General features: G+C 40.4%; 1 pseudogene; it reads left to right on the forward strand.

Annotated features, from left to right (window-relative positions):
• On the forward strand, positions 213-7914 carry LOC109819769 (annotated as a pseudogene).

Here is an 8333-nt window from a genome sequence, read left to right on the forward strand (position 1 = left end):
GGACTTTGACTAAAAGAAGCTGAGGTGTGGGGCCGTCGAGAAAGTCAGCCTGAGATCAGGACCCTCTTTTCCCCGTCTCCATTATTTTCTCTAGAGAGAGAAAGAAGACAAAGGGGAGGGTGTCCTAGAGAGAGAAAGTTTCCGAAATTTTACGAGCAAAGGACAGTAGCCGAGAGTCAAAAGGAGGCCCCTTTCAGTAATTCCTTTTTTTTAATACTAGAAGAGACATCGGTTTTTTTTTGTTTTTTTTATTTTTATGAGAGGCTTGTTGGACTCCACATGTGCTTCTTCTTCTTCTTCTTCTCAAATTCTATCCTAAGCCTCATCAGAAGATCTGGGCTCTACTGATTTTTTTTCGACCCAAAGTTTTTGTTTTGTGGGTTTGGGTTGGGTTAGGGTTAGGGTTTTGAGAGTTTGAGAGGGGGGAGAGAGAGAGAGAGAGAGGGAGGGAGACGGAGAGAGAAGGAGTAGCTATAGCTAGTAAATTTTTGGGCTTGGCTTTCTTTCTCTTTCTTTCTGCCCTTTTTTAAAGTGAAAAGTTTGTTAATAAAAGAAATTTGGAGGCATTTGCTGTAAAGTTTCATTAGATTCAGTACTTGTAATTTAAAAGGCAAAAAAGAAAAAAAGAAAAAAAAGAAGGCTATTTTTAATGAGTTTCGGCGGTTTATTCGCGGCGGCGGCCTGAGCAGCAATTTAACGTACGGCGCGGCGGCTCTATGACGCAGTCTCGCCTTCTCTCCGGTCTCTCTTTAGGACTGGTAAATTTCCTACATTTCCTTTTATACTATATTTTGCTATTTTTTTATATTTTCAAGAAAGTTTCGTTTTTCCCCAGCAAACTAACGTGGAAGGTCAAGGAGAAATGAGCAGGATTGGGATCATCGGCGGCGGCGGCGGTAACAGCGTCAGCCTCAGCGCTGGCGACGTCAACACAGCGCAGAATAAACGAGACGAAGACGATAGCAGATCGGGCAGCGATAATCTCGCGCGGTGCCAACTCCGGCGCACGCATCTCGAGCAGGAGAACAACCCTCGAAAGAAGAAGCGTTATCATCGTCACACCCCTCAGCAGATCCAAGAACTCGAAGCGTGAGAATTACGCTTTAATTCTTCTAAAAAATTCGATTTTGTTAACAGTGATATAATTTTTTTTTTTCGAAAAAATTTTCAGTTTGTTTAAAGAATGCCCTCATCCTGATGAGAAGCAGCGATTAGAGCTCAGCAAGCGACTCTGCCTCGAGAGCCGCCAAGTCAAATTCTGGTTCCAGAATCGCAGAACTCAAATGAAGGTAAACCCACACTTTATTTCATAAAAAATTTGCAATTTTCGTGGTAAAAATTTGATTTTTACATGCAGACGCAAATTGAGAGGCACGAGAACTCGATCCTAAAACAAGAGAACGACAAGCTGAGGGCTGAGAACATGTCGATCAAAGAGGCAATGCGCAACCCAATCTGCGGCAACTGCGGCGGCCCAGCGATCCTCGGTGAGGTCTCGCTAGAAGAGCAGCACCTGAGAATCGAAAACGCTAGACTCAAAGACGAGCTCGATCGAGTCTGTGCTCTAGCTGGCAAATTCCTCGGCCGGCCCATGCCAAGCTTAAGCTCGTCGCTAGACCTCGCGGTCGGTACCAACGGGTTCGCTGCGGTGGCCCCAACGCTGGGTGGTTCCTGACTTTGCATCGAGCCCAGCTGAGGGCTAGCGTCGTGACACGCCGACGATGGGGAAAGGGTTGGAATGGATCGGTCAGTCGAGAGCTCGATGCTGCTTGAGTTGGCGCTGGTGCGATGATGAGCTCGGTGAAGATGGCGCAGATGGAGGAGCCACTTTGGGCTGTGCAGAATGGGAGGGAGGTGATTAATTATGAGGAGTATTTACGGGCTTTTCCGAGGTGTATTGGGCCGAAGCCCGTCGAGTGCTTGTCGGAGGCGACTAGGGAGACGGGGATGGTGATTATTAACAGCATGGCTCTCGTTGAGACCCTCATGGATGCAGTGAGTACCAAAATCTTATTTTCATTACTAGAGCTAGAATTTTTTTTTAAAAATGTACTGGAATTCTGTAAATGATCATGTTTGTTACTATCCATTTTGGGAATCAATTAAGTAATAATCGAATGGAGCCATCGATGCAGACTCGATGGGCCGATATGTTCCCTTGCATGATTGCGAGAACCACCACCACCGACATTATTTCCAGCGGCATGGGCGGAACAAGAAACGGAGCGCTCCAACTTGTAAGCTAACAAATCCTAATTTTCTTCAAACTCTTTATCTTCTTTAGTGTATATTTTGTTACATTTTTATGATTTAATTGATAGATGCATGCGGAGTTACAAGTTTTATCCCCACTAGTTCCGATCCGGGAAGTGAACTTCCTCCGGTTCTGCAAGCAGCACGCCGAGGGCGTTTGGGCTGTCGTCGACGTCTCCATCGACGGAATCCGAGAGTTTGGCCCCGCCGGAGCCGGCAACATGAGCTGCCGGAGATTGCCCTCTGGTTGTTTAATTCAAGATATGCCTAATGGATACTCTAAGGTACGCACTCTTATTAAAATTTTAATTTGCTAGTACTATATGTGTACAAGTCAATGCTCTAAGCTTGGGGAGTGAGATTACAATTCCCTAAGTTTAGTTTAGTATGGTATATTGAAAATGGGATTAGATGCTTCTACTCTCATTGGGAGAGCAAATCCAAGATTAGATTAATAATATCAAAGGTTGGTTCAACCATCACCTTCTCCAGCCTAGTAATCTGCCTCATTGGTTTCCACATTGTTTATTCATTCAAGTCTTGAGACTCCCAGATTTGTTGCCTTGGTTTTTAGCAAATATTACTATTAGTTTAATGCTCCTCATTAAACTAATAAATACACTTTACATAATTAATACACTGATGTCTTGCTTCTATTCCCGTCATCATGCTTCTATTGAGGAGATTGATTCTTCTCTAAAGTATAGTTTATGATATCTTCACCCCCAAGTGTTTCCTCATTAGCTCACATGAAGTCACAAATCTCCTGAAATCTCTCTCTCAGGGTCACAGTACTCCTCTCATGGGTGTCTTGAGAGTCAAAGCTCTGCACTCTTTTCTTGTTATCTTGATTTGGGTACTTTTTGTTTGGTTGTGGTGGCGTGTTCTCATATATAATCCATGCTGTTGTCTTCTGTACTGGGCCCAGGAGAAGAAGAAAAAGAGGAACTGAGGCAAAGCCAAAGATTGGTTTTATGAACAGCTACCGATTGATTAGGACAATACTGAGCTTGTCTTTCACAGAAGTGGGGTAGTCTTATTTTTCAGAAAAAGAACATGAAGCTATTCGTGTTATCTATCCCTTTGATTTCATGTCAAAATCTTGTCCCAAAAAACGACTTAAGAGTAGGAATATGGATAAAATGCATGGAAATACCAAATAATTATGTGGATAGGTGACTTAGACCATTGCTTTTCCAAATAATAATATATTAATATTGTTAACTTCTCTCACCATCTGGGATGGAGTGTTCTAAAAAAATGTATTTTGTTACTGTTTCCCTGTGTTTGATGTGGAAAAATGCAACATGTCTTGTAATTTGGTATGTGTTCTCAAATTAGTACCCCCTATTAACAAAAAATGTTACTTTTTTAGTTTTCAGAATAAAAGAAGAATATAGCTGTGGTTATATGAATGTTGTGGTAGATAATGACGGTATCTTTTATAATTTTAACTTGAAATTATTTGTTTTATTTTTCACTTGCCACTCCTGAAATAAAAATTTAACCCTTTAGTTCAAAGTTCAGACTACTAGTACTAAAAAATCGATATGGTGTAAATATTTGCAGGTTACATGGGTAGAGCATGCGGAGTATGATGAGAAGGTTGTGCATCAGTTGTACCGCTCTCTGCTGCGGTCGGGGATGGGGCTAGGAGCACAGCGATGGATCGCAACGCTCCAACGCCAGTGCGAGTGCCTCGCCATTCTCATGTCCTCCACGGTCGTCACTCGTGATCACACTGGTAAGGATCATTTCCATAGTGTTTCTTCATTCATGCATGTAGTCGCTTGTGATCGCATTGGTAACTAGGATTTCCAAACTATTTCTTCATTTCATTTTAGTCACTTGTGATCACATTGATATCTAGGATTGTTAAAGTATTTTTTTTCATTCATTTTAGTCACTTGTTTTCACGTTGGTCACTAGGATTTCCATAGTATTTTGTCATTCATTTAAACACTTGTAATCACATTAATAAGTAGATTTCCCATAGTTTTTGTTCATTCATGTCCTTTTAGTATCAAGTACATATATCTAGGATTTTAATCCTCATCTGAGAAGGTAAAAGTTTTTTGCATCTAAAATTTTCAGTAGTCAAACTCATATTATGTTTATTAATGAGTGTTAAAAGATTGGTTGATATGCATTGCTTAGCGGCAGATAATTAGTTATTATTGGAAAAATTGAAAATAAAACCCTCCTTAATGTCATTTATTAAACAAAAAACTCACTTTGATATTTTCACATATATGTATTTTAAAGGAAATTTTTTACGCAAGAATGGTCAACAATTGTAGCATCTGTTTCTATGTTTCAATATAATTCCTATTTAAATGATCAAAATTTAAAGAAAATACTCAATGAGAAATTTGATTTTGTATAGATGGGTTCTTTGTTTAGTTTAACAAATTAAGGTATTCTTTTATATTTTTTTTCTTCTAAATTATAACTTATAGAATCAATATAACAGCTTTTAGAATATTTGATGCATAATATTCTAAAAGTGCCGTCAGATCAAGTTGGGCAGACTATTAAGTTCAGGTTGTGCAATTTAGACTCTTTTCACAGAAGATCTTTGTACTATGAAATATGTTGAGTTTACAGAAAACGTGATCACATTATTCTTTTTAGCTGGAATCAAAGTTTATTCCATCATATTGACTACATGAACACTAATCTACACAGCAATAACCGCCGCTGGGCGAAGAAGCATGCTGAAACTAGCAAAACGGATGACCGACAACTTCTGCGCTGGAGTCTGCGCATCATCCGCACACAAATGGAGCCGGCTGAATTCCGCTGGCAACATTGGGGAGGACGTCCGTGTAATGACCCGCCAGAGCCTCGACGACCCGGGTGAGCCACCGGGCGTGGTGCTGAGCGCTGCCACATCAGTGTGGTTGCCGCTGAGCCCTCAGCGCATCTTCGACTTCCTTCGCGACGAGAGGCTGCGCAGCGAGTGGGATATTCTGTCGAATGGTGGTCCGATGCAGGAGATGGCTCATATTGCCAAGGGACAGGATCACGGCAATGCAGTTTCCCTCCTCCGTGCCAGTGTAATTACTACCCCCTTAGTCGTAAATTTTTTGAGTTTAAGTCAAAATTAGTATTTGGAATGAATTGCGTATACATACACACGTATTCTGTGCTAGGGTGTGTAGCTGTGTATATCCTCTGAACTTTTTATTAGCACTTACAATATCGTCTTAGATGTAGGTGTGGGGCCCCTATAGCAACTTAAGATAACCTAACTAGTTAAGTGGAACAATAACCAGATCAGGATTAATTCAAGTTTTCGCAAGTTGATTTATAGGATGATTTAGTCTTTTTTCAGTTAAATCCAAGATGAAAGGATAATTTATCGTCACGTGAAATCTTGGTAATAGTATGGCTTGTGGCTTTCAGAGGGGGTAAATATCAGAAAACGTCCCTTAACTTGGGACAATTATCAGAAAACTGCCCTAAACTTTCAAGATATTAGAAAAACCCTCTTTTAAGTATAGGGATAATTACAAAACCCCTAACTTTTAGATTTTATCATAAAACCCCCTTTAACGTTGATACTGGTTTTCTAATAAAATCTCAAAGTTAAAAGGGAGTTTCTGATAAGCACTATACATAAGGGGGGTTTTCTAATATTTTGAAAGCTAAGGGGGGTTTTCTGACAATCAGTCAAAGTTAAAGGGGGTTTATGATATTTAGCATTTTAGAAGAGGTAAATATTAATGAAATAGTGTGTGGATATAATTGATGTGTGCTTCTACAGGGATCCGAAAATGGGACAGATAAGGGGGACAAATGAGGTGTCCTTTTTAATTGCATAATGAGCTGACCATGGCTAGCTCATTATGCAATTAAGGGGGGACACCTCACCTGTCACTTTCTATCTGTCCCATTTTCGGGGCGTGAGACATTTTTCATAATTGATTAGTGATCACAAATTCTACCCAACCAAAGTGTAACTTTACTTAACCTAGTAAAAGTTCAGGGTCAAAAAGGTTGTTAAGTGGTGGATAATTCCCTCTAGGGTTTAGGTAACTGAGGAGGTGACAAGTTATGATGACTGGGGTGGTCTTTGTGACTTGATGATGTGATCTTTCTGTAAAGTTGACACTCATTGTGACCTAAAGTTTCTAGGATTTTTCAACTGAATCCTGCAGCCAGCTTTTAGCATATTGGCCCTTTATACGTCACGGACCTAATGTGGTCCCTTTATACTTGTTAAATTAGCCGAATAGGATAGTATATAATCAAACAAGCGGGTAAAAACAAATTATATAATCAAACAAGCGGGTAAAAACAAATATTACTTTTTGTAAAGGGATTTTCAATCAATATTACCCCTTCAGATTTCCCTTGTTTTGATGTACTTTCCTTGGCTTGTGAGCACTTACTACTTTAGTTCTTCTACTTTGCACTTATTAGCACTTACTACTTTATAGTTCTTCTACTTTGCACCTATTATAAGCACTTACTACTTTAGTTCTTCTACTTTATATATATATATATATATATATATATATATATATATATATATATATATATATATATATGAGAAAAATAAGTATGTTTGGTATCAAACACATGTTTTTGTGCTTGGTAGTGAGGTGACATATTGCCCTCCACTCATTGAAATGAGGACCCACATTCACATGGGTATCTCTTGAAATAAAGTTGACACTATATTACTTTTTGTTGTGCAATCATGAGAGTGTTTTCTACATTTTTGGCATGTTAATTTTGTAATTTTCTAAACATTAATATTTGATGAATACATTAAGGGTTTTTTGGCATGTTAATTTTGTAATTTTCTAAACATTAATATTTGATGAATACATTAAGGGTTATGTGACTTCAGAAGTTATTGTTATTTGACAACTAGTTGTTTAGCAATAATAGTTTGTGTTAATTGGCTAACATTATTTGTTATTTGCAGGCTGTGAATGCAAATCAAAGCAGCATGCTAATCCTACAAGAAACATGCACGGACGCATCGGGCTCTTTAGTCGTCTACGCCCCAGTCGACATCCCGGCAATGCACCTCGTCATGAACGGCGGCGACTCCGCCTACGCCTGCCTACTCCCTCCGGCTTCGCCGTCGTCCCCGAACGCTCCACCAAGCGGCCGGCAACGCCCAACGCGGCTCTCCGGGCTCGGTCCGACCTCAGCCCAGCCCGCTGGTTCTCTTCTCACCGTCGCCTTCCAAATCCTCGTCAACAGCCTCCCGAGCTCGAAGCTCACGGTCGACTCTGTTGAGACCGTCAACAATCTCATCACCTGCACCGTGCAGAAGATAAAAGCTGCACTCAACCTGGATAGATGATGCTCCAAGAACACAATTAAGTAAGTTAAGGCTAGTACTTATTGTTTTGTTGTGGATGTAGTTTTGGGTTAGGTTGGTATCCGACTGGGGTCGAGTCAAGAACGAACCAACCGTAATAAGTGGATGGATCAAACCTTTGCTAAGTGGTAAGATTCATTACCGATCGCCTATGTTTCTTAACACGGAGCAATGGTGGTGGTTCGGGTATTGACTTGGTCTCAGCCGAAGCAGTGTAAAAGCCTAATCCTGATGAATTAATTAATATCGTGTCATTAAACCAGTCAATCATTTTGTGTTTTGTGTGCGAGTTTGCATGACCCGTCGTTGTAATCTCCTCTACGGTGTTTCCTGTAACCCCGTTCTTGGAATTATAAAGTAAAATTTCGAAATGGAAGTGTTCTTGTGAGTTGGTTTTCTTGTTGCGGGTGGGTTTTTGGGTGTGTGATTGTAGTCGGTGGGGTTAATACTGGGGGGTGATGGGGGCGGAGCATTTAATGCTGGAACAGGGCTCATTAAATGCTGGCTGGCCCTCTGCTATAAAAAAAAAAAAAAAAACCTTGAACCGATTCCAGCCTGTACGCTACTCTTTGGTGTCAAAAGCGAATCAAGAGCGAGACCAATACATTGTTTTTCTCTGATCTCTGCAATGGCGTCTACTTTGGATTTTTGACGGTTGAAAGTGTGTATCATGTGAGTTTATGCGTAGTTTTCACTGTGAGAGAGAGAGAGAGAAACCCTAACCCTAGTCGGAAGC

This window comes from Asparagus officinalis, chromosome 8, assembly GCF_001876935.1.
Source record: "Asparagus officinalis chromosome 8, Aspof.V1, whole genome shotgun sequence".
NCBI classification, from domain to species: domain Eukaryota; kingdom Viridiplantae; phylum Streptophyta; class Magnoliopsida; order Asparagales; family Asparagaceae; genus Asparagus; species Asparagus officinalis.